The 27,036-nt window shown below is 42.0% G+C and overlaps 1 protein-coding gene and 1 long non-coding RNA gene across 2 annotated transcripts in view; both read left to right on the top strand.

Annotated features, from left to right (window-relative positions):
* LOC145425244 (ribonuclease inhibitor-like) overlaps positions 1-27,036 on the top strand; it is a 206,948-nt gene that overhangs the window by 107,393 nt on the left and 72,519 nt on the right. The window lies entirely within an intron of this gene.
* Positions 5,149-8,812, top strand: LOC145425310 (uncharacterized). Its single transcript, XR_013905976.1, has 2 exons — positions 5,149-7,646; positions 8,322-8,812. It is a non-coding gene; the product is annotated as an uncharacterized LOC145425310 (long non-coding RNA).

Raw genomic sequence — 27,036 nt, 5'->3', positions numbered from 1 at the left:
TGGCAGCCTGGCTTCTGTCAGTCTGCCCCAGGGCAGCTGTGGCTACAACTGTAGCTGCCTCCACCAGTGTGTGAATGTGAGAGTGACTGAATAGTGGCATTGTAAAACGCTTTGGGTGCCTTGAAAAGCGCTATATAGATCCACTCCATTATTATTGTTATTATTAAATTACTTACGAGTTTAATTTGTCAGCAACTTTCTGCCAGCCCTCTCTCCTTGCTTTTGCAGCCTTTGCAGTGTTCCCTTGCGTTTTAATTAAACTCTGAAACTCCTAAAATCCCTCACTCAAGAGTTCTTGCTCTGCTGCCGAAAAATACCGAGCGCGCTCCTTCGACATTTTCGCCGACCAATCAAAGGGTTGCCGATCAATGTTTCTACTATCGATGCGTAGCCCCTGTTGGGCCACCCAGTGATCTCACATTACTTCATCCAGCTATACTAATCGTCAACAACAGGTGTGTTCGGGGAACCGGAATAGCGAGCTCAGAGTTAGCGCGATGATTTGATCTTGGATGTGTCATTTGATCTTGGATGTAGTAAGCGAGGTACGAAGAACGGGCCCCAGGTCAGGACGGGTAGTACAACAACCTGGATATCTGAAGGACTATGTATGCAATTAAGGGGTAATGTGTGAGTGATATGTTGTGATTTGTTTACTGGAACAGAGCAAAACATCTGAGATAATATTTTGAGTTATGGCTTTGTGATCTGTCTACTTGTTTGGAAAAAAAAGACAAAAATAAGGAAAAGAGAAACAAAACAGAAAAAATGAATAAAAGTAATACTAAAGGAAAATAGAAAGAAAGCTAAAAAAGTAAGTGGAAGAAAGAATTTTTTATTTTTGAAGAAAATTGTGTCTAACAAAGAAATGTCATGTCTAAGTTTTGTTCCAGCTGCAAACTGAGTTCTCAATTTATGAATAGTTCATTGTCTTTGTAAAAGAAAAGGGATGTAGCAATGGGAATTGCATTTACCTGTGTGTTCCACCCGGAGGTTTGAGAGTGTAACACCGGAAGGTGAGAACCAGAGACTCATGACTGTTTATTAAGAGTTTAATAAAAGTTTACCCCGGTTGGAGGGAAAGTTCAACCGAGCATCTTGTGAAGTTTATAGAGAGAACAAGATGAAACACTACCCACCTCGACATACAAACTCTGTGTGGCTTCACGTGTTCTGTTGATGTTTACATGATCGAAATAACTTGAACACAAACACAAACAAACAAAGAGGAAGACCGCACCGGAAGGAAACAACTACAAGTCCCAGCATCCTCTGTGTTTAGGGAGCAGCAGTGAAAGTGAAAGTATTGAGCCTCCGTTCAGAGCAGCAGGAGGAGGAAGGTGGAGCTGAGGCAGGTGAGTGTTAACATGAATATGTTTCTTCTTATGACATAAAATAATTCCACGCTGTTCGTGTCTGTGGGTGAAATGTGAGGCCGGTCGGCTCCTCTGAGCGCTGGTTTCCTGTAAGTAGAGAGGAAGTGAGTTTAGCTGAGCCTCCGTTTAGTGTGAGAGAGCAGGAGGAGAGTGAGAGCTGTGCTGAGGCAGGGTGAGTGTTAACACCGCTCTGACATTACTGTGTCTCTGTGGCGGGAACAACAGGCTCCGTCAGTGGAGGCAAAAATAATCAGACTTTGGTTTTTCAAAGGAAACAACTTTATGTCGGAAGTTCCCGCACGCTCATTGGATAACGATGTGTCAATCTCGAGCTATTAGCCAATGAGCGTGCGGATTCACAGAAAGACCCGCCTTTATCACGGGACTTTAAAAACTACAATGGCGACAGAAACTCCGTGAGTGGAGTTCAGGGTGACGTTATGAACCTGTGACGTTTGAGCCACTTCCTGTTCTCAGTCCCAGCGTCCTGGGGCCCGTTCTTCGTATGTCGCTCACTACATCCAAGATCAAATGACACATCCAAGACCAAACCATCGCGCTAACCGTGAGCTCGCTAATCCGGTTCCCCGAACACACCTGCTGTTGACGATTAGTACAGCTGGACGCAGTAATGTGACATCACTGGGTGTCGTAAAAGGGGCTACGCATCGATAGTGGAAACATTGTTCGGCAACCCTTTGATTGGTCGGCGAAAATGTCGACGGAGCGCGCTCGGCTCGGTATTTTTCGGCAGCAGAGCAAGAACTCTTGAGTGAGGGATTTCAGGAGTTTCAGAGTTTAATCAGAACGCAAGGGAACACTGCAAAGGCTGCAAAAGCAAGGAGCGAGGGCTGGCAGGAAGTTGCTGACAAATTAAACTCGTAAGTAATTTAATAATAACAATAATAATGGAGTGGGTTTATATAGCGCTTTTCAAGGCACCCAAAGCGCTTTACAATGCCACTATTCAGTCACTCTCACATTCACACACTGGTGGAGGCAGCTACGGTTGTAGCCACAGCTGCCCTGGGGCAGACTGACAGAAGCCAGGCTGCCATATCGCGCCATCGGCCCCTCTGGCCAACACCAGTAGGCGGTAGGGTAGATTTATTATATTACACTATATTATCCAATATTATATTACATTATATTATAATATGTTATATTATATCCCCTTTCACATTAGAGCCACAACAGGACCCACTAGAACATGGGAACAAGTAAAAGTGAAATATAAGAATATTCTACAGAATGGTAATATTTATCACTTATATTGCTTTTCGTCTCTTGGAAAGAGACCCTGGAATAATCTGTTTGTTTATAACAGCAACCAAGAAAAGGGCAGAGCAAAAAAAGACAGGTGGTGGTCCTGCACCCCCTCGTCAACAAGTTGGTTAAGTGAATAATACCCTCACGGGAAAATCGATATCTCTCTATGAGCACACTGTCGCGCTGAGCTAAAGGATCCTGTCTATCCCGCAATATACGCTGAATTCTGAAAACTCTCCTTATCAATCTTGCACCTTCCGCAATGGGTGGCTCGCGTATACGGACCGGACATGGCTGCGACAGGCTTCCCAAATCCACCTTCGCTTTTATAGCCGTGGTCTCCCATCTTGATTACACGAAGTAATTTACAATTACTACTCTGAAATATGAATTACATCTGTAATAATCACATACATGTAATAGAATGTTAATAGTACATTTCCCTTTTTTAGGAAATGACCTGTATGTATCTGTGTGACATCAATGAAAGGATCAAGTGCTGCATTATCTTTAGTTACATTGATGTTATTTATTTATGGTGAAACAGTGGTGGAATATCGCTGTTGCTTTCGTATAAATGAAGCGGACATACCTGCGTGGCCGCGATCTAATCCTGTTTACATAAAGTAAACCTGCTCCCGAGCAGGTTTACGCTTACGGCTCTGTTGCTATGACAGCAAGTCCCGGATGAGCTTCGGGGAACCGAACGATCCAGGATCACGCGAAATCGTCAACAATCAAATCCGGCTAACTTACTTAGCGAGGTACGAAGAACGGGCCCCTGATCACCGAGGTTTCTGTTGCTCTGATATCTGATATTGATTATATTGGTAAACAGGCTGTAGCATAAACATCAAACACAGCTGAAGCAGTTTTTGGATGGTTGGCTTCAAATGATCCGTCGGTTTGAAAAGTAAAAACAATTTAAAATAGGTGAAGCTGATGCAGGGTGAGTGTTAACACCAGGACTTTAGAGGGAAGAAGAGTCACAGTTCAGCATGTTGTTGACGGGTTGTTGTTCAATCGGGGGAGGCTCTCCGTTGAGGAGAAAGGCTTGAATTTGTTTGTATACGGATTATCCATTGTTTATTATTGCTCACCACAAACAACTATCTGATTGAATAGTTTTCTTATCAGATAGAGAAATAAAATGCGTTGCAAAATGTAAAAGCAAAATTTCCCCGCCTGGGCTGCCTTGCGCCTGATTGTTCTGTAAATAGTTTGAAATAGTTACATAAAAAGCGTCTGAACCTTGGCTGCATTTTTAGGTAAATATAATTTTGTTGTCTGCAAAACGTGTGCGTATTTTTAAAAATGTACAATTTCTGTTTGCATTTCAAGTTATGAAAATGATTCGTTAAACATGTGTGTGGTTTTTACAGTCAAAAATATCACTTTCTACTCGTATTTTAAATTTTGTCTGAATTTAGATAAATTGTGCTGATACAGTTTGTCAAAATGAGAAAATAACAGATTGGCAAGAGAAACAGTTTTTTAAAGGTAAAATATGGAGGCCAATTACACCCTGGACACCAGCTTTCTGGAGTATTTGAAATAATGGTAATATGAGTGATCCATATGGTCACAAAGAATAGCCACTTGTTTCTGTGCTACCAAAGTTCCCCGGCTTTCATTCAAAATGTGTTTATCGTCAGCACCTGCACATTAAACTACTTAAACATTATAAATGTCTTCAAGCTCACACTGAGGCCTGTGGGGTACTATCAGCCACTGAGACAGTACACACATTTATATGTGTTTGTATATGAATATTTCATACTTTAAGACTGCCTGTTTATTTAAGGGAGATGAACAAAATACATTGGAATTGTACAAAATAATATCATGGATGATAAATTAAATAGATTTTAAAGTAGATGCTTGTGCATTCTTAAAGTCTTATGTTGAATTGAACTATTTGATGTGTTCAAAGCCTTAATCTTAATTTGAAGTGAAATGTGCATTTTGAGTTTATACACTATGTATATAAGGCGACCGTTTCCTTTTGCAGTATTTTTGTGTGGTGTACTTTTCTATGTCTTAACAAAAGGGGAACAAAGGTGTTTAAGTTCACCTAGGATGATGTGTTTTAATTTTCACATGGTCTTGCTTGAATTTGACCCTGACAAAGGCGTATTAACTCTGTCAGCTGTTTGGAGTTTCCATTTTCTAAACTTCTACATTCTGAACCTTCTTCAGCTCTGAACAGATGATGAAACACTGAATGATTTCAAGCTCACACTTTGTCTAATAAACTTACATCTTTCATTCTTTATACAGATTGAGTCTCTGTGGTTTGTCAGAGATCAGCTGTGATTATCTGGCAGCAGCACTGAAGTCCAACCCCTCCCATCTGAGACAGCTGGACCTGAGCTCCAACAACAAGCTGCAGGATTCAGGAGTGAAGCATCTGTGTGGTTTCCTGGAGAGTCCAGGATGTGGACTTGAAACTCTGAGGTCAGTCAGCATGTTTTAGTTGCGCTGAGATGAATATGATGTGAAAGTTGTGCTGACACTAAACTGCAGACATCAGGCTGATATTATACTGATCCACACTGAGGATCTTCATGGTAAAGTCTGTTTTCTTCTTCTCTGGTTTAGTCCATTGACTGCAGCAGAACAATGTTCACATTTCAAACCTTCAAAGAAGAAGAAAAATCCTCCACTGGATAATTCACTGTGAAACTCTCCAACTCTTCATTCCACCTTAAAGTCTGTCTGACACTGAAATCCAAAGCAAAATGTGCGTTTGCTTTACAGACAGCAGTCCAACACAAACATACACACATCATCCAAAACACAGTCCAACATCCAAATCTCCTCCACTGCCAGCATGAATGATGGGAAAGAGAAGGAGGAACACTCTGACATTCAGGGTTAGAATGAGTTTCATGAAGCAGACTGTGAAGATCAAAGCTGCATTAGAAAGCTTACATGAATGAATGAGTGGACAGAAGTGGACAGAGATCATCTGAAGCACTTCAAAGGCTTTAAATCAGCACATTTCTCTTTATTCTTTATCAACTCTGTTAGTTTCTCTCAGTTTTCTGTGGAATGAAGCTAACAGCAGGCTAATAAGATGCTGACCAATAGGTTTCTATTAAAGGTTGTAATTTGTATATGAAAAAGTGCTTTGGCTCAGCAGGGATCAGCTTACAGGTAGAAGACAGCTGCTGGATGGGATTAGCATGTCATAGCTATCTACCAAACTGCTAACTGGGGGATTTCAGGCCATCTATGGATCATTTTTGCTAACTGTTTATTCAGCTTAGGCTCACAGGGCTGCAGCCTGTGCCCTAGCTGTCATAGGGCAAGAGGCGTGGTCCACCTGCACAGGTGAGCAGTCCATCACAGGGCCAACAGAGAGAGACAGAGAAGCACTCTCTCACATCCACACCTACAGCCAATTTAGAAGCACCAATGAACCTAAGCAGCATTTCATTGGACTGTGGGAGAACATCCAACCTCCACAGAAAGGCCAACAAGCTTCAACCTACAACCTTCTTGCTTTAAGGCACTAGTGCGAACCACTTTTCCCCATTTCAGCCCAAATCCTGCATCTTCCTGTTTCTGACTCCAGGCCAGCTCCACTAACACTTTCTCATCAGACACTGCCACCTAGTGGAGGAAGTCTTAGTTCCATTTGAAGCTTCAGATTACAGTTAGTTCCTTTACAAAGAGGTGGAGGTGGTGGGGCCACAGCACCATCATCACTGAGTGCCATAGGACACTTAACCTTTGTTTCCATATGCTGGGAACTTCCTGTTGTTCCAAGGAGGACTGGAAAATGTGTGAAGATCTCCCAGTCAGTTCCTCACAGCACACTTCAATCATTTCCCTCCCACAGCATCAGGACCAGGGCTTTTTCTCTCTTTGGTCCCACTAAGAGATTTCCACACAAACACCTCATCAGTGGGACTCTCAGAGCTACCAGCCCTTTGCTACAATCACAAAGCTCTTCATTGAAATCAATGATATCAAAGCTGGAATCCAATGAGTCCAAGTCTTCTGCTGATTCAGCATCACATTCATCTTTGCTCCTTGTTCTGCATCCCCACCATGGACTTCATTCCTTTCCAAGCCAGCCTTGAGTGTCCTTTATTCAGCTCATCCTCTGCTTTACTTTTACACCTGATTTTAGCTGCTTTATCTCTCTTTCAACAAGTTTCTGTGCCTCAATCTTTTTCTTCTCTCCCTCATAACAAGACAGCTTCTTCTGCCTGAGAACATGTTGGAGTGATTTACTAATCCAGGGCTGCTTATTGGGGAAAATACTTCCTGTTTCCAAAGTAATCCCCATTTTTCCCAGAAAGAAATGCAAGTAGAAATCGATGATCTAAGTGAGAACATGAGTCTTTAAAAAGTCCCAGTGGGTGCAGTCAAAGCAGTCCCTCAGTCCCAGTATAGAGTCTTTGGTCCAGACTGGAACAACTGTGTGCCCAGTTTGAGCTCTCTTCAGTCCTGTGACCTGACAGACCCAGAGGGGCCATCACATCACATTTAGAAGCTCCCCTAATGGAGCCACAACACATGTCCAACACTTAGTCTGTCTTGTTGGACCAACTGGAAGAAATGATTCAAGGACTTAGTCACAGAACAGAGATTCAAATCTCCAAAATCCAACTGGCTGCATCAGGACATATAGTCTGAAACGCTGCACAGTTTCCTGTTTGAAGCTGCTTCCTGTTGGCTTCAGCTGTTTGGAGTTTCCATTTTCTAAACTTCTACATTCTGAACCTTCTTCAGCTCTGAACAGATGATGAAACACTGAATGATTTCAAGCTCACACTTTGTCTAATAAACTTACATCTTTCATTCTTTATACAGATTGTGGGACTGTGGTTTGTCAAAGATCAGCTGTGATTATCTGGCAGCAGCACTGAAGTCCAACCCCTCCCATCTGAGAGAGCTGGAGCTGCAAGGAAACAACCTGAAGTATCCAGATGTGAAGCAGCTGTCTGATCTTCAGCAGAGTCCAGACTACAGACTGGAGACTCTGCTGTAAGTAGAGTGATGGAGTGAGTGGGTGGTGCTGTCAGCAGTATTGTACTAAACACAGTCAGTATGAAACAAAGATCCAGTGTTTCCTGTAAAGCTGCAGCTTCTCAGTGAAGCTGTGAGAGGAGAATGGTGACAGGCTTCAGGATTGGACACAAACACTTCCTGTTTCTGACCTTTATGGTCACCATGGTAACGGCTGACACGCTCTGATCAAACGCTGTCAACAGCCAATCAGCTCTCTGAACAAAGCAGCACGCAGACCAATGACTGCATTCATTTCCAAGTTTAAAGCAGTGAAGAACACAGTCTGTAGGTGAGGAAGAATTTAGTGAGAGCAGATGTTTGGATGGAATTCCTCCAGTTAACAGCTGGAACCGTCCATCTGGATTGTTGGGCTTGTTGTTGGGGTTCCTACAGAGCTCAGAGTGGACACACCAAGGTTCTTCTAATGAATGAAAGTCCAAACTCAAACTAGGAGGGAAAAACATTTTCATCAACTTCAATAAAAATCCAAAGATTAGAAAAAGTGAAGCAACAATGAGTCCTAGTACAGTCCCAGCACTGAAGTCCCTGCTGCTCTTTATACTGGATGTGCTGCATCACTGACTGACAGCTGATGAAGAGTCTCTGGAAACACTCGTTTATCTCCTCTGCTCTTCCTTCTTCTCTCTGCAGGTGGAGCTGATGATGGTAAACAGGACGGTGTGTGTGCTGAGAGAGGAGGAGCTGTGTCCTGATGATCCAGAGAGGTTGAAGCAGCAGCAGCTTGTGTGTAGAGACGCTCTGACTGGGCCATGTTACTGGGAGGTGGAGAGGAGAGCTTCATCCAGCAGTGACTGACAGAGGAATGAGAAGAAGTGCAGATGACTGTCAGTGCTGCAGAGTGAACTGCTCTGAGAACAGCTCCACTGTCAGACACAATGTAGAGTCCAGCATCATCCCTGTGTGTCCCTCTGGATCTGACAGAGGATCATCAGTGTATCTGGACTGCTCTGCTGCTGCTCTGTCCTTCTACAGTCTCTGCACAGTCTCTGTCTGACTCTGGCTACATTTTTGGCATTTATATTCTTGGTTGCTCTCTTTATATTTTGCACATGCAAAATGTGCCCATCTTTGGCAAGATTCATACTGCACCTGGAAAGGAAAAATAAATGGCTCATATTCTGTTTGGTGAATACTATTACTCAACATTTTAATTATGATTGGCAAGTAATGATCCTAAGACTTATGTGGTTCTTTTGTTTTGTTTTGTTTTACCATTTCAATCATGCTGCGGTCAGCGTTAGCATCTAACATGGAGCAAACAATGCAGTAGTCCTCAGCGTTCCCTGAAACACAATCATAGTTAGGTTTTAATCAAACATTATTTATTTAATAATTAAAAAATAATAGTACATTTTTTCCAAATATACTTCCTGGAAAATTAGTCTAAATTAGACTTTGAGAAGGGTCTTATCTGAAAGTGTTTGAAGAGCACTATTTGTACTGTGCTGTTTGAAAAGCACTATTTAAATTGGAAGTACGCACTAACGTGATAAGGACTTTACTGGACTTACCTCGATTTTCAAGTAGGGTGCAAGCTATCTGCATTTGCTCCAGCACAACTGGCTCTGTAGTGGTTGACACCTCACCGACCTCTCCAAAATCAAGGTAGTGTTCTGCAAACTGTGAGATTGATCATAATTAGAATGTAAAGTCTTAATTAGGTAAAGGATAGGATAATTATAAGCCACAAGGCTTCAGCCTATTCCTTTTTCAGTTACTGTATGATTAAGTACTTCTATGTAAAATGATCATCTTTGTTGTTGTTGACCGAAATAACTTTCACTTCACTTAAATTCACTTAAAGTCTTAATTCTAGCTAACAAGAAACTGAATCATTTGAATAAGGGTTACCTTTAACAGTAAAACTCCACAACTGCAGGAATCCTGTCGCTTGTTGTGTTGCATAGTCTGTAACTGCCACTCCATGGTGTCTTCATGCCCTCTCATCCTCAGAAAATTCCTAGTTGAACAAAAGTGTTTGTAATGAAACAAGATTTTTTTTTTTTTAATCTAAGAATAACACCTCAGTATCATACATACCTCCAGTTGCGCAGAATTTTCCTGTCATAAACACCTTCATTCCCATGGGGTCTATGAGCAGTATTTTCTGTGCAGAAATGTTGACAATCTAAAGAAAAAGTTAAATTAAAAATTACAATTGTTTGTGCCACTGAAAACTTATTTTAAAATAACACTTTGTGCAAGAAACTGCTTCACAACAAATTATGCAAATTAATAACAAAATGAACACATACCACAAGAATCCAGTGTGTACCAAAGTTCACAGGGCACAGCCACGTCTTCAACTGGGAACTTCATCTGTGGGATTGGAAGTGCAGAGTAATTTGGATTTACTTAGGTACCATGCGTCTCAGGGTGTTTTCAAATATAGTCTTCTTTAAAGGAACCGAACTCTTTCCTCAGCAACAGAAAGGAGTCAACTGTTTGGACCACTTCTGAGCTTTCAACATACCAGTTGAGGCATCTGAACTGCCCAGAAAACAACGAGCTTGCAACTACTGAACAGAGCAGGTGTGCAGCATTCTGCACAAGTATACAAAAATGTTAGAGAACAGTAAATAGGGTTTTTTTTTTATTTCAAAATTAGTAGGTAAATGACATTTCTTACTTACCTTTCGTCTGTCAATAACACGGTGCAGATATGCATCAATGACCTGTTTTGAAAAATCTGAGTTTATACAACAACAGCAACAATTTTTGAAGTAACTGCTTGAGTGCTGTACACAAAAACATCTAAAGGAATAGAATTGCTGATAAAGGTTCTTTCTGCATATACTGAAACTGGGTATTATGATGTCACAACATCTGTGTTGTGGTTGATAACATTTTTTCCTATTGAAGTGAATGGGTGAAACCTTATCAGAGTTTTGCAATACAAACCCCCCACCTACCCGCACATTTTAAACTATTAATGGTCTCTGCACTGCAAATGCTTCAGAAGGAGCAGAACCTCGAAATCAGACTCAATAATGATAAGTTCTCTTACCTCATCAGAAAGCCACCGTGACCCCTGCAGTGTTCGAAAAATAACTTGTATGGTCCAACAGCTGCCTCCAAGCGCCCAGTATCCTTTGCACGCCATAGCCTCTTTACTAAAAGAAAAATATGATAAGTTAGCTCAGGCATGCATGAGATTTCTAGTGGATACGCTTGGTAAAGGCCGACGGGCCACAACAGGAAAAAGTCAATACAATAGGCATGCATTTACACGCAGAGAAATAGGAAAGGTACAGCGGGTGGGCAAAATAGAAAATTACTGACAGGCAGATCCATTTCCAGACTTCCACAAGCTCAGTGCACGTTTCTTTACATCTAATATGAGTTGAAGACTGCAAAATGCAAACAAAGTCATGCAACAGTCAATTAAGTTGCAACGCCAAACTGGCAACAAATGACCAACTGGTCAAAAAGAGTTGTTCACTATGTCACCTTCATTTTCTAAGCTTTGTTTCTGGGAGGGAAGTTCTTGTTCACGCGTTTCTGGTCCTGGAACACAATTAAACTCCTTGTGTCAGCCGTTTTGGGTGCAGAATGAATCCTCTGGACTTTGCTGGCACTGAGGGTTAGCAGTAGGATGGCAGGGAGGCATCTTCAGGTCTGTGCTGCTGTTCACCGTCTGACTGCGAGTTGGGTATTTTTACTTGTCACTGATATTTACATGGTGGCTTCTTCTGTACGGCTTGATATGGTCAATGCTGTAGTGATTTCTTAAAGTTGCTCCTTCTGTGTTTTTTAATCTCACACATTTGCCAGCAATGTCTTGAATGGTGTAGGGTCCTGAAAAATCTGGATCAAGTCTTCCTCCCTTCCTTCCACGTTTCATGTTCAAGAGAAGAACTTCATCTCCAACGCTGTACACAAGGTTTCTGTACTTCTGGACTCGTCTAGCATAAGCTTCCTTTTGTAAGTCTTGGGACTTTGCCATATTTTCCTCTACAGTTTTTTTTTAAACTTGCTCTTGTGCGTCTCTTGTAGAAGATACAAAGTCACCGTAACTCGACTCCTCAGGGAGAATGATGGTGGAAAGCTAAAATGTTCACATTTTAAATTACAATTAGTCCACCACCAGCACCTTTGTTTTGGCCACATTCAGTTTCAGGTGATTCTCCTCACGAACCGACCAATCAGTCCTCTGTACTCCTCTTCCCTTCCCATTCCCTCTTTAATCCAGGATCTCAACCAGTTTGTTATGTTCTCTCTTATAACTTAACTGGTAAAGTAACAACACATTTTTGGTTGTTAGTAACTTACTTTATTAACCATGTTGTGGAAAGGCACAGGCATATCAATGCGCACATGCACCACGCTTGGTGTTCTCTACTTTACCACAAAATATAGACTGATTTTACTAAATACATCACAGTTCCTCCCATCCAGCTTTGATGAACACATTAAGTATCAAACAATCGAGATATTTTCAGGTAAATGCCGTAACCCAATAATTGTACTTAAACTGAAATATGACACCTACTCAGTGATTTACAACATAGAGGTAGGTTGTTTCCTCTTAAACATTTTAACCGCTTTCCTTACAAAATGAACTGGAAACCTATAAGTTCAGTCTCTGAGGTGCTCTGCGATTTCTCTCAGGGTAATGTCTGCCTGTTTGGTCAGAGTCCATAGTGCTCTGTGTGGAAAGTTCAGGTGTTTGAACATTGGTGGTTTCACGTAAACCCTGAACCTCAGGTGGTGAAGCGAGGGCAAACTCTTCTGAATCTTGAAGTGTAGATGTGTCCTCTCGGGTTGCTCTGGAACTACGTGACATTCTGCATCTAGAATCTGATCAACATGTCTACACCAGACTAAGTTGGCTCCAACATTTATGGTGTATATCAGCGGTCCGGTCCGTGAACGAATCGTGCCAGAATGCCATTTCTGACTTGGGTCTCTGTAGTCTCTGGCGAGAACTCTTTGTCCAACATTGAAGAACCTGGTTTTGTTTCTTGTTGCTTCCACCATGGAAGACTGTTTATCTTGGACATCCTTGCGAATGTCTGGTTTCAGCAAATCTAGATGTGATCTCAGATCTCATCCCATGAAGAGCATTGCAGGTGTGTGTCCAGTTGTTGCATGAGTGGTAAGACAGTAAAAAAATTGTCAATTTTCTGTTGTAGCGGTTTCCCCTCTGTGCGACTGGCTGGTTCAGCTTTGTTGCAGGATGATGGTGAGCTGAAGTGATATGTCGTATGCCGTTACTCCCAAGGAAACACTGGAACTCCTCTCCAGTAAACTGATGACCATTGTCACTTACGAGCTGTTGTGGCGGACCTGTGCGTGCAAACGGTGACCAAAGACTATTGATCGTGCTGGCAGCTGTTGCTTGCTTTACGGGGAAGATTTCTGGCCACTTTGAGTGGGCATCAACCACAACCTGGAACATTTAGTCCATAAATGGGCCAGCATAGTCTATATGAATGCGTTGCCATGGAGCGGATGGCCACTCCCACGCGTGTACAGGTGCTGTTTGAGGCTGGCGCAGCGTCTGCTGGCAAACAATGCAGGATTTAGCCATATTCTCCATTTCACAATCAGTGCCTGGCCACAAAACATAGCTTCTAGCAAGACCTTTCATCTTAACACCCAAATGTCCATCGTGCAGTGAGTCCAGTACCTTTGTACGTAGTTTGGGTGGCAGATGACACGAGTTCCCCACATGACACATCCTTGGCAAACGGATAGTTGGTCTTTGTGGGTGGAGTACGCAGAGAACTGAGTGTCACTACAGGACAGCCAACCATTCACAGTAAGATCGTTTGACAAGATTGTGTTTTGGCTCGTTTCTCTTTTCACCTGAGCACTTGTGACAGGTAGGGGTTCCATTTGTGTAACATGAAACACAGTAGCTGGATCAGTCATTTCTTCGGTGGGTTGCATGTGTGGAAGACGTGAAAGTCCATCTGCATTTCCATGTAGCTTTGTCCCTTTGAACTCAATGGTGTAGGTGTGTGCACCCAGGAACAAAGCCCAAGCAAGCGTACGCAAGCCATGGTTGGAATACCTTTCTGAGGGTTAAAGATGGACACCAGCGGTCGGTGGTCTGTGATCAGGGTGAAGTGTCGTCCATATAAATACTGATTAAACTTCTTCACTCCCCACACTAGACTGAGTGTTTCTCTGTCTATCTGCGTATAGTTGCGCTCGGCTGCATTTAGGGACCTTGAGGCAAAGGCAAGTAGTCGTTCGGATCTATCAGGCATTTTGTGAGATAGCACGGCACCAATGCCATATGGTGAGGCATCACAGGCGAGGCGAAGTGGTAGCTTGGGGTCAAAGTGTGTCAGAACCTCCTCTGATGTAATGAGCTGTTTAACTTAACTAAATTAAATGCCTCTTCATAGTTTTTTGTCCATTTCCATTTGACATTTTGTTGCAGCAGAGAGTTCAGCGGGTGCAGGACTGTTGAAAGGTTTGGTAGAAACTTGTGGTAATAATTAATTAAGCCCAAGAATGAACGTAGCTGACTCACATTTTTAGTGTCTGGTGCCTTCAGGACTGCTTCAACTTTGTCCTCGGTTTTGTGGAGCCCATGTCTGTCGATCTTGTGTCCACAATACTCAATGGCATCCTTGAAGAACTCACATTTGTTTTTGTTTGCTCTCAATCCATATTTTTCTAGCCTGGCCAGGACTGCTGTTAGGTTAGCCAGATGAGTCTGACCGGCTGGAGCAGCATCTAATAACCAACTCACAAAATAAAGAAAAATAAAAACAAACCAACAAACACAAAAACACCAGGCATCATGATACAGACTTATAATTTGCACCAATGTTTTTTCAAAATTCTATACACGAAAGTGAGCGCGAGAGCCCTCGGTGCGCCTGCTCGCTGCCAAAGTCAAAGTAAACTTTATTGTCATCTCCGCTACAGACAGTCCAGTATACAGAGATATGAGATGACGAGTCCATTATGTATTCATGATTTGAATCCTGGGTTGTGTGAAATCTCAGAAATGCACCCTAGATGAAGTGAATCTGTGAACTAAGGTGTAGGTCTATTAGATCATGTTGTGGTGATCCTTGTGTTGGGGGATTTGTGTTCATACTGGAGTGCAAAATTAAAACCAATGGAAGATGGACAAGAAAAGTTCAAAGCCATCATGGTGCTCAACTTAGAAAAAATAGAAAAGAAGAGGAGGAGAAACGAGCAAAAGATGCAGGTAAGCAGATGTGTGATTGGATAATGGCAGGTCATCCTGAAACTATCAGAATCAGAGTGAGTCAGAAATTATGTGGGTTACAGTTGCTCCAAGAAGAAATGGTAAAAAAACAAACAGTAACAGACTAAACTCCAAACAATACATTATGTTACAGATTTAAATATTAATTAGTCCTTGTCAATTGTTGATTTGTCCTGTTCTCATTGTATGACGAATTATGATGGCTGTTTGGTAGCCGACTGCATACAATGCATACTCTCTCTCTCTCTGTGTGTGTGTGTGTGTGTGTGTGTGTGTGTGTGTGTGTGCAGCAGCTTTATGTTAATGTGTGTAAGGATTTGTGTCTGTGTGTGTGTGTGTGTGTGTGTGGGGGGGGGGGGGGGGGGGGGGCGCCAGAGGGATTGTTCGCCCAGGGTGCCAAACAGGCTAGGACCGCCACTGCCTGCAAATAAACAACATTGACATCAAAAGTTTTACATTTCCTAAATGTATCCCACAATCTGAATATAACACCCACTTCCCCACGTTTGATCCGCTGTGTTAAATATGATTAAGAACAGAATGCAATCATTTGCAAATCCTATAAACCAGTATTTTAAACAAAGTGAGAAAATGAAACATTTAAAGAAAAATATTAGCCCATTTTGAATTTGATGGCAGCATCCTCTCTCCATAAACTAAAGGCTTTACGATGTTTAGTGCTGGACCATGTTGGTTAATGTGTAAACTTCTGAAACGTTCCACAGTTTCCATTTTGATTAACCTGACCAACATCTAACATAGAACACCTTTGAAGTGGACCTCGCACCCTGTGGATAACTTCAAACACGTCGAGGTCTTCAGAGGCTGAACTTTGACCCAGCATCACAAGGAGCGCCATAAACACTTGTTACAGTTATTAGAAGGAACCCAGCCTTTAGACATCCCCACAATGACATCGTGACCAAGGGTCTGTTGCATGATTTTTAACATGGCTACAATGTGTCGTCTGCTGCGTCATCGTTTAATACAACAACGTACTGAAAGAGAGCATTCAGCATCTGACTGAGCTGGACTAACCTTCCCTTTCAAAAGTGAAAACTGCAACATAAAACTGGAATACAACCAACTTCTAATGAAATGTAACATTTTATAACATGAACACAGATTCCAGGTGAGCTGTGTCCTCCAGGACTGGATTTACCAGAACAGGTATGAGGACGGTGCCTGACGGGCATGTACGAGCTGGAGTGGATCCCAGCTAACACAGGGTGAGGAGACAGACGACCGTTCACGCTCACACTTATTCACCAGTTAACCTAACCCCACTACCTGAATGTGTGTGAACTGTGGGAGGAAGCCAGAGTCCCCTGAGAGGACCCACACAAACACGGGGAGAACATCCAACCTCCACAGAGACTCTCTCTGCACTAAAAGCACAAAATAAAAACCACACCGTCATGTAATTTAAGAAACTGGTCTTAAAAAACAGTTAATCTAATATGTCCACATGGAGCCCGTGTTAAGGTCTGTACTGGGCTTCAGAACATCAAGTGAACAACGTCAGATGGGACCTGAGTGCGTTGTCTCCTGATAGAAAGTGCTGAGGATCAGAAGGACTCAGGGACAACACGATATCTGTCCAGCAGAGGGCGGCATTATTCCAAACGGCTCATCGAACTATTAAACAAATGCACAGACTGCACAAACACAATGACTGCAACTCACAAAGAATTACACCAATTACTACACCAAACTACAACATCGGCCTATGGCATCAATTAGTGCATAAAACATACATCAAGTTACAGCCAAAAATGCATCAAAATGACTCAAGCTGGGGTCAACAGGTTTCCCCTCATGCTCACCCGACCTTTCTGCTCATCAGGTGCAGTGAACAGATGAGTGCAACCACATTTATCACCTAACACGCCCACGAGTCACGCCTCACACCCGTGCACCAATACAAGGTGTGCATTTAAACCAACCCTCTTAATCCAAAACAAAAAGGAACAACTCATATGGCTCCTACACTTGCGCTCAAGAACTCAGTCCTATATTTTAGGTTATTCTGAATAAATCGTTCATGCCCTCTCTTTGGAAAGAAGCTGTCGTGGTTCCTGGTCCTAAATCTAGTCGTCCAAAAGTTCTAAACGACTTCAGGCCTGCTGCCCTCACCTCAGTCTTTGAACAAATCATCAGAAATGTGATTATGGAAGACACTGAACTTCAGCTTGATTCAATGCAGATTGCACATAAGCCCAACAGAGGAGTGGAGGACGTGCTTTTGATTCTACTTCACCTGATTGTCAAACATGTAGAGAGTAAAGGACTTCAGTTCATCGATTTCTCTGCTGCTTTCAATAACACAGCCCCAGATTTGAATCAAAAGACTTTTAGAACAGTTTGAAATCCGGACAAACCTGAGCAAGTGCAGTCATATAAATATCTTGGGGCCATTGAGTCTGTTTTATCATGAGAATGATGCAGGACAAAGTCTTATAAAAGCAGCTTTGTCCCTGCTGCCGTCACTAAACTTAATAACTAATAACTGTTTTTCTGATTTGATTCATCGCGTCTAATTTCCAAATATGTGTCTGTCAGGTTTAAATCGATGTGTGTGTTTGTGAAGGGATGACAAACGCTATTATTTTTCTGTAAAGCAAATTTACGTAAAAGTAAAGTAACCTTGATATGTCAGGATGTAGATGTCCCACCCAAAAACGTCATCAGCCCTGAAACATCGGTACTGTTCCAGGCAGCATTGCTGTCCACACGTCCATCAGAGTGTTAGAGGCGGCTGTCACAGATGTTGCAGTCTGCTCTCTGTTTCCATGAAACAACCACACTTGAAATGATCATTAAAGCTACCTGTACTAAAGGAAGCTGAGAACATGGCAGACGTGGGACTGACTGTGATCAGACTGTGACGATTGTTCTTGAGCAGATCTACAGGTCAGCTGTTCCACATCATGTTTCTAGGATGGAGCCGTTTGGAATAATGCCGCCCTCTGCTGGACAGATATCGTGTTGTCCCTGAGTCCTTCTGATCCTCAGCACTTTCTATCAGGAGACAACGCACCCAGGTCCCATCTGACGTTGTTCACTTGATGTTCTGAAGCCCAGTACGGACCTTAACACGGGCTCCATGTGGACACATTAGATTAACTGTTTTTAAGACCAGTTTCTTGAATTACATGACGGTGTGATTTTTATTTTGTGCTTTTAGTGCAGAGAGAGTCTCTGTGGAGGTTGGATGTTCTCCCCGTGTTTGTGTGGGTCCTCTCAGGGGACTCTGGCTTCCTCCCACAGTTCACACACATTCAGGTAGTGGGGTTAGGTTAACTGGTGAATAAGTGTGAGCGTGAACGGTCGTCTGTCTCCTCACCCTGTGTCTGCTGGGATCCACTCCAGCTCGTACATGCCCGTCAGGCACCGTCCTCATACCTGTTCTGGTAAATCCAGTCCTGGAAGACACAGCTCACCTGGAATCTGTGTTCATGTTATAAAATGTTACATTTCATTAGAAGTTGGTTGTATTCCAGTTTTATGTTGCAGTTTTCACTTTTGAAAGGGAAGGTTAGTCCAGCTCAGTCAGATGCTGAATGCTCTCTTTCAGTACGTTGTTGTATTAAACGATGACTCAGCAGACGACACATTGTAGCCATGTTAAAAATCATGCAACAGACCCTTGGTCACGATGTCGTTGTGGGGATGTCTAAAGGCTGGCTTCCTTCTAATAACCGTAACAAGTGTTTATGGCGCTCCTTGTGATGCTGGGTCAAAGTTCAGCCTCTGAAGACCTCGACGTGTTTGAAGTTATCCACAGGGTGCGAGGTCCACTTCAAAGGTGTTCTATGTTAGATGTTGGTCAGGTTAATCAAAATGGAAACTGTTGAGTTTACACATTAACCAACATGGTCCAGCACTAAACATCATAAAGCCTTTAGTTTTTGGAGAGAGGATGCTGCCATCAAATTCAAAATGGGCTAATATTTTTCTTTAAATGTTTCATTTTCTCACTTTGTTTAAAATACTGGTTTACAGGATTTGCAAATGATTGAATTCTGTTCTTAATCATATTTAACACAGCGGATCAAACGTGGGGAAGTGGGTGTTATATTCAGATTGTGGGATACATTTAGGAAATGTAAAACTTTTGATGTTAATGTTGTTTATTTGCAGGGTTTAAAAATAAATGTGTTTATTGTTTGAAACTCATACTTGGCCTTCTACTCTTCATGGCTGCTTAACGAAGCTAACAGGGTGGACAGTCTGAGGAGCTGGGAAAGAAAAGCGTCTGAACTGCTTTAAATTTCTTGAAGACATTTTTTCCAAGAAGTTCCTTCAGTTCTGAGAGAACGGCGCGGCGGTGGGTGTGGATAATGTTGCCGAAAGAAAACGGCGGAAGAGGGGCGGCTGAAGAGTAAACTTTCAGAAGTAAGTACTGAATATTATGTCACTTATTTATGTGCAAATGTTTAATAATGAAGAACATTAAAACATTCCTGTTGGCCACATGTTGGCAAAGTTATGTGACATTAGTGATATTTGTACTTTCAGCGTTTACTTGGTTTTAAAGCCTTTACTTTAAAATATACGCTGTTCAATAGTCGACCTTAATCCTACAGAGAATGTGATGATTTTGTGGATAATTAAAGTCAGTCATTTATCCACAAACACAACAAGCTGAAAGTCAGTGATGCTGCTCGGTTTGCAGTCCTGAATATCACGGCACAAGCAGGATTCACTGCACTGTTAATGTTAGCTATGTTATATTGCTGCCTCTGTTCGGTGGTGTCGAGCCAAACGGACTTTAACGTGTGTTTGAACGAGCTGACGGTTCACTCGTTAAGCTGAAAGAAAGATGCTTTAATCACAGCAGTCACACATGTGTCCACTGCACCATCTGGGAACTCTTCTTGTTTGCACTCGTAATAACACAAACACTAAATCCTCCTTCTCTGGTGCTGTTGTGTAGCAGTGTATACACCTGAGACTGTCACCTGTCTGTCTGTCCTGCACAGGGCTGAACTGGGACAAAAAATCGGCCCGGGCATTTTGACTAGAGACCGGCCCACCAAAAATGTGACGTCATTCAGGGGTAAAAACCGCAAAGGATTCTGGGAACTTGTGGCAAGAGGTACTAGCGCATGCAGGCTTTCAATTGAACTCAGCTACAGAGCGATAAAAAGAAACACAAAAAATAGCCGGTGTTGTGCCAAAAAGTGATTGTCTGCCAAAAAGTGATTGCTCGTATTTAAATTGCTATAAGTAACTTGTTGGGCTATAATATGTGAAACATATGTCAAATGCATCCCTCATGGATGACATAAAGTCATCTCTCCATCTCCATCTCCTGCTCTTTTATTTCTCTCTCTTGCTCCATCTCTCTCTGCTGCTCTTCTGTCTCCTCTGTCACAGACTTCTCCACTTTTGATGATAAATCAGCCTGGTGCAACATGTAAGGATTGGCACAATTTGTTAAGATTTTGAGGAGTTTGAGAAACTAACCTTAAGCATAAAATAAAATTTACTATCAGTAACTTCATAGCACCCACCCAGCAGTATATAAACTCCGTCATGCTAGCTAGTACCAGTTATTCTAAGCGACTGTAAAAAGTCAGCACAACGAAAACAAACTACAACTAAACTTGGTTTATATCTGACACAGATAGACAGCAGGTCATAACTTCTTACCTGAAGTTCAGTTCCTCTGCCACTATGACCGGTGGCGGCCTCGGGTCTCTCCTCCTCTTGCCTCCCCTTTCCCTTATCCACCTGCTGGCCTCCACCACTTGCTGATGTTGCTAAATCTGTGGAAGCTATGCCACAGCTACCGCCAAACAATTCAGTTATTTTTACACATTTGGCAGCGTCTGCCTGAAGGGCTTGTTTCTTTTTGGCCCTAATTTTTTCTGCACCTTCTTTCCTTTTTTTGTTCTCCATTTTCTTTAGTTCATCTATAAGATTGCTAAACAAGGGGGAGGGTGCATCCGCCCTCCTCGGCTGTAATTGGTCCATCCCAGAGTCGATCATGACCAATTGGCCAATCCAACACCTTTCATTATTTATACCCTTCCAAAAAAAAAAAAAATCGATCGGCCCATAAAAGCAAAAAATCGCCAGCGGCCCACCGGGCAAATGCCCGGTGGGCCCGATGGCGAGTCCAGCTATGGTCCTGCACTCTCTCTCTGTTTCTTTCTCTCTGATTGTGGAATAAAAGTATGAACATGTGTTTATAAGTTACACTTGTGTTTGAATCCTGCACCTTATCACACATTTGATTTCCATGTGTGACGACTGCAAGTGTCCAGAGTGAGGACAGACTGAGGGACCCACTGCTGCACATCATCTGTGAGGCTTTGCAGCCCTGATGATCCACCAGGACAAACTCAGCAGTGTGTGAGGAAGAGGAGGAGGAAGAGCCAGCAGCAGCTGACAGATGGAGAGAATAGACAGACTGTTCCCTGTTTGTGAAGGACTGCTAGGAAAGTTTAACATAACTGTCTGTCCTGAATCAGTCTTATTAGGTAATGTTCAAATAATGTTGTCATTCCAGTGTTTCCAGTGTGGGAGAAAGTACTCAGGGCCTTCAAGTTACACACTATGAAAGGCAGCAACAAGTTTAATGTTCAGAAACCTAAAGTCTGTATCAGCAGCAGAATGGAGCTAAAAATAAATGTTTGTTTCAGTTCTATGAAGCTTTGAGTATTTTGGATCAGTAGCACTGCTGTGTTTGTTGCATCATATTGCTGTAATTGTTTATTTGCTTTATATATTCTGAGCTAAGTTGATCTATAGTGTTACATCATATTCTATAAGGATGTTATGTGTTTGTAGACTTTCTGCCCAGTTTGACCCATTTAGCAGAAGTCAGCCTGTTTAAGGCTCTGATGTCTATTCTGTATGACTTAAAGCAGTTATGACATGGTCTGATTTTCTCACCCAATAAAGGAATATTTCATTTATCAGTCTACTCTTCATTCTATCAGACACAGTTATCACAGCTCGTACATTTGCTTTTTACACATATATGTAAGCACTGAGCCACATTTAGTAATGCCAACATATTAAAATAACAATATTTCTCTCTTATATATGATACATCTATATACACACTGTCACAGATACTTGAGTGTCTTTGAGTGAAGATTTAAGGTGATAGGAAATATAAATAACTGCAACTTGAATCTTTGACACAGAGTTCATGCTTCAGAGTTCAGATGTTCAGAGTTCATGGACCGTTGAGGCTGCGAACTTTAAGGCTGCAGACCCTGAATTGGGATACAGCCATCGACTGTGGAAACCTTGCAAGTGGATCGTAAAGGTTGTTACAGAGTCTTTCATGTCTAAATTTGCCGTTAATAATTATATAATTGTAGGAATCATCTAGTTTGCTTACACTGATTACGTTGGCACTTTGTTAGCGCTACAACAACGGTCAGACCCCCGAGGCATCTAAACTTTAGTAAGAATGTGCACTTTTGACACCTCTGGTTAGCATTTAGTGGTCAGTTTCAAACGTATTTGATTTTTGCTTGTTATGAACAAATTCACTTCACTACTTTTCACGATCTGTAACATCAATGCACATTGTTCCATTTACTGCATATTGCACTTTATTCATATCTCTCATTCCACCTGCAAAAACATTGTAAAGGTCGTCACAGAGAGTTTTATATATGTATAAATACTAATATTCTCTATTTATTCTGTTTTATTGCCCAGATGTTAGTTAGCCTTTGTTCAGTTGTCTTTTATATGTCAATAGATACGTATGTCACAAATAAAAGTTTCTTGTAAATTATGTTTTTGTAAAGAATTTTCTCCCAAATCTCTTACATGCTAACTGTAACGTGTTATTTCTGCTAAAACCTGAACTTAAATGTGTATATGGTGTTTATCTGTTTTTCTCTCTGTTTTAGATGCAAATATCAAATTGGAGTTCTGCCTCCAGGCCAGAATTGCAGGAATGCACCACGTGTTGGCTGTTTCACTGCCCTCTGTGCCCCACTCTCAGCCCTGCTGTCAGGGCAAAGATTGAGCAGCATATAAATGGACACATTCAAAGTGCTTTGCCTTTCAAAGGTATGTTGGTATTAAATATACCTCATAGTTAAAGTCATAAATATGCACTTCTTTTCAGCACCTCTGCAGGTCTTTGTTGACTTAAAAGTTATTTTTCACATTGTACAGTTCAGTTCATTCATCAGCGAGAGAAAAAAAGTGTTTTCATTAAATATTTTTCCTGTTCACCACATTTCCTGACAGCTCTTGTGATCCACACCATTTTGCTTTCATTATTGAGGACGGCTTGGATATTTTTGTTAATATGTACAATCTGATTGTTAGATAAACTGACTGCATTCTATACAACTACATTTAAATTACATGTTTTTTCTTTTTTTCTCTCTTACAGACAAAATGATGTGCCGGTGCACTTTCACTGCCCTTCTGTAACATGACAGTCATACAGCGTGGGGATATGGCAAGGCAATTATTGTCATGTCAGCATTCAGGACTGCTCCCCACTGAACTCTCCGTGGAGCCTCGTCTCCCTCTCCATGTCTCGTCTCCAGCATCTAAACCATTTCCTGAATCTTGGGTAGAACATTCATGTGCTCCACCCTCTGTGCTAAATGAAACTGGGGCTTGTGGAAAGTCCATGAAAATGAAACGTCCTCACTGTGGTCTTAGTCTTCTTACAAAAAAACTTCAAGGCTCACATGATGAGGAGGCATTCAAACAGGTCAATAGATGTTTGCCTGGCCTGTCATCCACAGTGTTTTTGTGTAGAGGGACTTCTTCCTCTTTGTTTTTCAGTTTGCAGAGGACATGGAGCTCTTTTTAAAAGCATGTGCTGACGAGCAGAGACTACAGGTCAAAGCGATGTTTGACATTTAATGGACAGATGAAGGCACTGGCTGTTTGTTTGTGTTTTTTATCTGTTGTTTGTTTTTCAGTGTACAGAATTCCAGTTAAACTTATTATAAAATGCTGTTCACTTGTTTCCATACTTATAGTAAAAAATTTAAGTGTAAATGTAACAGCATTGTTTATACTTGTAACTTCAGAGTAAAAAGCTTATTGTTGATATTAACATTAATGTATTATCCTGTAATCAATAATATTTTTATGCATTTTACGCATTAACCCTCTGATCTCTATCCTGGCCATTTGGGGCCACTTCACTTCTCCTTGTTTGACTGCTACACTGCAGTGGACCAAAAGAATGACGCAGGTTTGATCTTAAGGCTCTAATAGTTGTGTGTGTTGTGCATGACATTGCAACGCAAACATGTATTTGCAAGATAGACTGGAATAAATTATGATGCATCAAATATTACACAGGCTGCAGTGAATTGTTGTTGATACAGGTTATTGAGCTTTGAGTTTCCCAGTCAAACGTAGCTTTGACACACATGCTAACACTCTTACTCTTGTACATTTCATAACAAGACACCAAAGCCAAAATATTAGCTCTCAAAAAAAATTCAAAGCTGCAGCTGCAGCACACACAGCAACAAACACTGTTAGTAAATGTGTCCTGGAGTTTCTGCAGGTGCAGAAAGTGCTGCTGCTGTAAGTCAGCCTAACAGCTTCCAGATCACTGATATTTCTGGAAAGATGGCAAGAAGGGCATCACTGCTCATTTCTACAATCTCCCAGATCTTGGAATACAAGCCCCTGTCCCATGAAAACCACTTCACAGTAGTAGGAGTCCACTAAAACCTACAAATGAAGAGTGATCCTGGAAGAAATAGGGCGCACACTAGTGACCTCAACAGTTGCAAGACAGCCTTGTCCCCGATGCTTATATGAAAAAAAATATGAAGATTTATGAAACCATTAGGACTTTATTACTGTTTTATCTGAAAAGCTACTGGTAATATTTAACCTAACTGGGATTTAAAGTGTAAAAAACAGAATGTAGATAAAATTTTGGTTTTGATGAAAAGGAGTGGAGCTTGTGAGCCACAATGTAAGCAGTGTTGCTTTGCTGACATGCACTCGATGCTGGCAGTACAAGCATTGTAGTGGTTCTTATATTTTTGTAAACTAACTGTATAATATATTGAGCCATTCAACAGTACACAAATGTTTATAAGCTCCTTTTTGTATGCAACCTGCATGTCTTTCTGAATTAATTGTTTGTTTATATCATGTTTATATCAAAAAGAAGAAGTTAAAGTCAAGTGGAAGCCCTGCTCAACATGGTATGTAGTAACAACTTTGTTGGACGGGAACAGACATTCATACTGTTGATAAATAGTTATCACCTCAATTTGAATTCATGTATTTGGACTAAAGTAAATTGGGAGCTGTTAGCTGTCAAGCTGCTCCTCTGTGAGGAGCTTGATAGCTGTCCACCTCCAAAGTCCATTATGAGTTTTGGAGGTGGACATGGTCAAGACTTTTAAGAGTTGGCATAAGACTTTACTTCTTTATAGAGCTTATAGTTGGGGCTGGTTCAGGTCAGCCCTTAGTTATGCTGTCATAGCACCAGACTGCTGGGGGTTAGTGTCTACTCGTGTCATTGTATATATCCAGGAATATGTGCCTGAGGATAGTTGTCATGAAATCAATATTAAATCAAAGGATTCCTTAATGACCACAGCTGGCATGAGTTCTCCAAAGCTGCCTGCTGTCTCAGGATCTGTCTCCAAAAAGAACCAGGGAGCGCTAACATGTTATGTTCTAGACTGATGAAGAAAATGCACATTAAACATAGTATAAACTCACTATGTTAAGTAATGTGAAGAGGATGCCTTTAGCTCCTATTGGGTTGGTTCCTTGATCAGTGCAATACAGAATCATTCATCTGGTTTGATGTAATGTCCTTCAAACACGTCAAAATGAGGCTCTGTAGTCTGTGTGGCCTCCACATGCCTGTATGACCTCACTACAACACCTGGGCATGCTCCTGATGAAGTGGCAGATGGTCTCCTGATGGATCTCCTCCCAGACTCCAGGACTAAAGCATCTGCCAACTCCTGGACAGTCTGTGGTGCAGTTGGTGGATGGAGTGAGACGTGATGTCCCAGATGTCCTCAAATGGATTCAGATCTGGGGAATGGGCGGGCCAGTCCACAGCATCAATGCCTTCGTCTTGCAGGAACTGCTGACACACTCCAGCCACATGAGGTCTAGCGCTGTCTTGCATTAGGAGGAACCCGGGGCCACCCGCACCAGCATATAGTCTCACAAGGGGTCTGAGGATCTAATTTCAGCACCTAATGGCAGTCAGGCTACCTCTGCCGAGCACACGGGGGGCTGTGCGGTCCCCCAAAGAAATGCCACCCACACCATTAGTGACCCACTGCCCAACCATCATGCTGGAGGATGTTTCAGGCAGCAGGTTCTCCAATACGTCTCCAGACTCTGTCACAAGTACTTAGTGTGAACCTGCTTTCATCTGTGAAGAGCACAGGGCGCCAGTGGCAAAGTTGCCAAGCTTGGTGTTCTCTGGCAAATGCCAAACATCCTGCACGGTGTTGGGCTGTAAGCACAACCCCCACCTGTGGACGTCGAGCCCTCATACCACCCTCATGGAGTCAGTATCTGACCGTTTGAGCAGACGTGCATATTTGTGGCCTGCTGGAGGTCATTTTGCACAGCTCTGGCCTTTCTTTCCTACCCCACAGTACCTTTCCTTATCTTTTGTTTCCTACTCTTTTACTTAGTCTTTGATCACGGTTGTCTTTCTAGATAATTAATGTCATTTGTTCTGGGGCGAGTCACTGGCTCGGGTGCATTCTGGGACTGTCAGTTCACCAGTGTGCTGGCATGCTTCTTAACAAACACACCACTACAGCAAACATCTCAGTTGTACTTGTTGATTTCTTCAACAAAACACTGAACAAAACATGTCCTTGTGCGTGTGCTGCCTGGTGCTTTTACATTTTGTGGTAATTTGAGCAGCCCAGAAAGCATCCCATGAATTCAATTATGTTATTGTATCTGAACATGTACACGAGTCATTAAATTAGATGGGAAAGAATGATTCAGGGTAAACAACTGCACCAAGGGAATTACATTTTTCTTCTCAACATGTAAAATGTCTGTTGATAAGCAATTTCTGAAACAGACATTATAAAAATCACATTAAACAGATGTGATTAACTTTTTATTCTAGCAAACATAACATCAATGATGACACAATCAGTCTTCATCAGAAGTGCTCAA

The sequence above is a fragment of the Astatotilapia calliptera genome, chromosome 3 (assembly GCF_964374335.1).
Source record: "Astatotilapia calliptera chromosome 3, fAstCal68.1, whole genome shotgun sequence".
Classification (NCBI taxonomy): Eukaryota; Metazoa; Chordata; class Actinopteri; order Cichliformes; family Cichlidae; genus Astatotilapia; species Astatotilapia calliptera.
The sequence above is the reverse complement of the archived record's forward strand: the minus strand, read 5'-3'. Positions and strand labels throughout refer to the sequence as shown.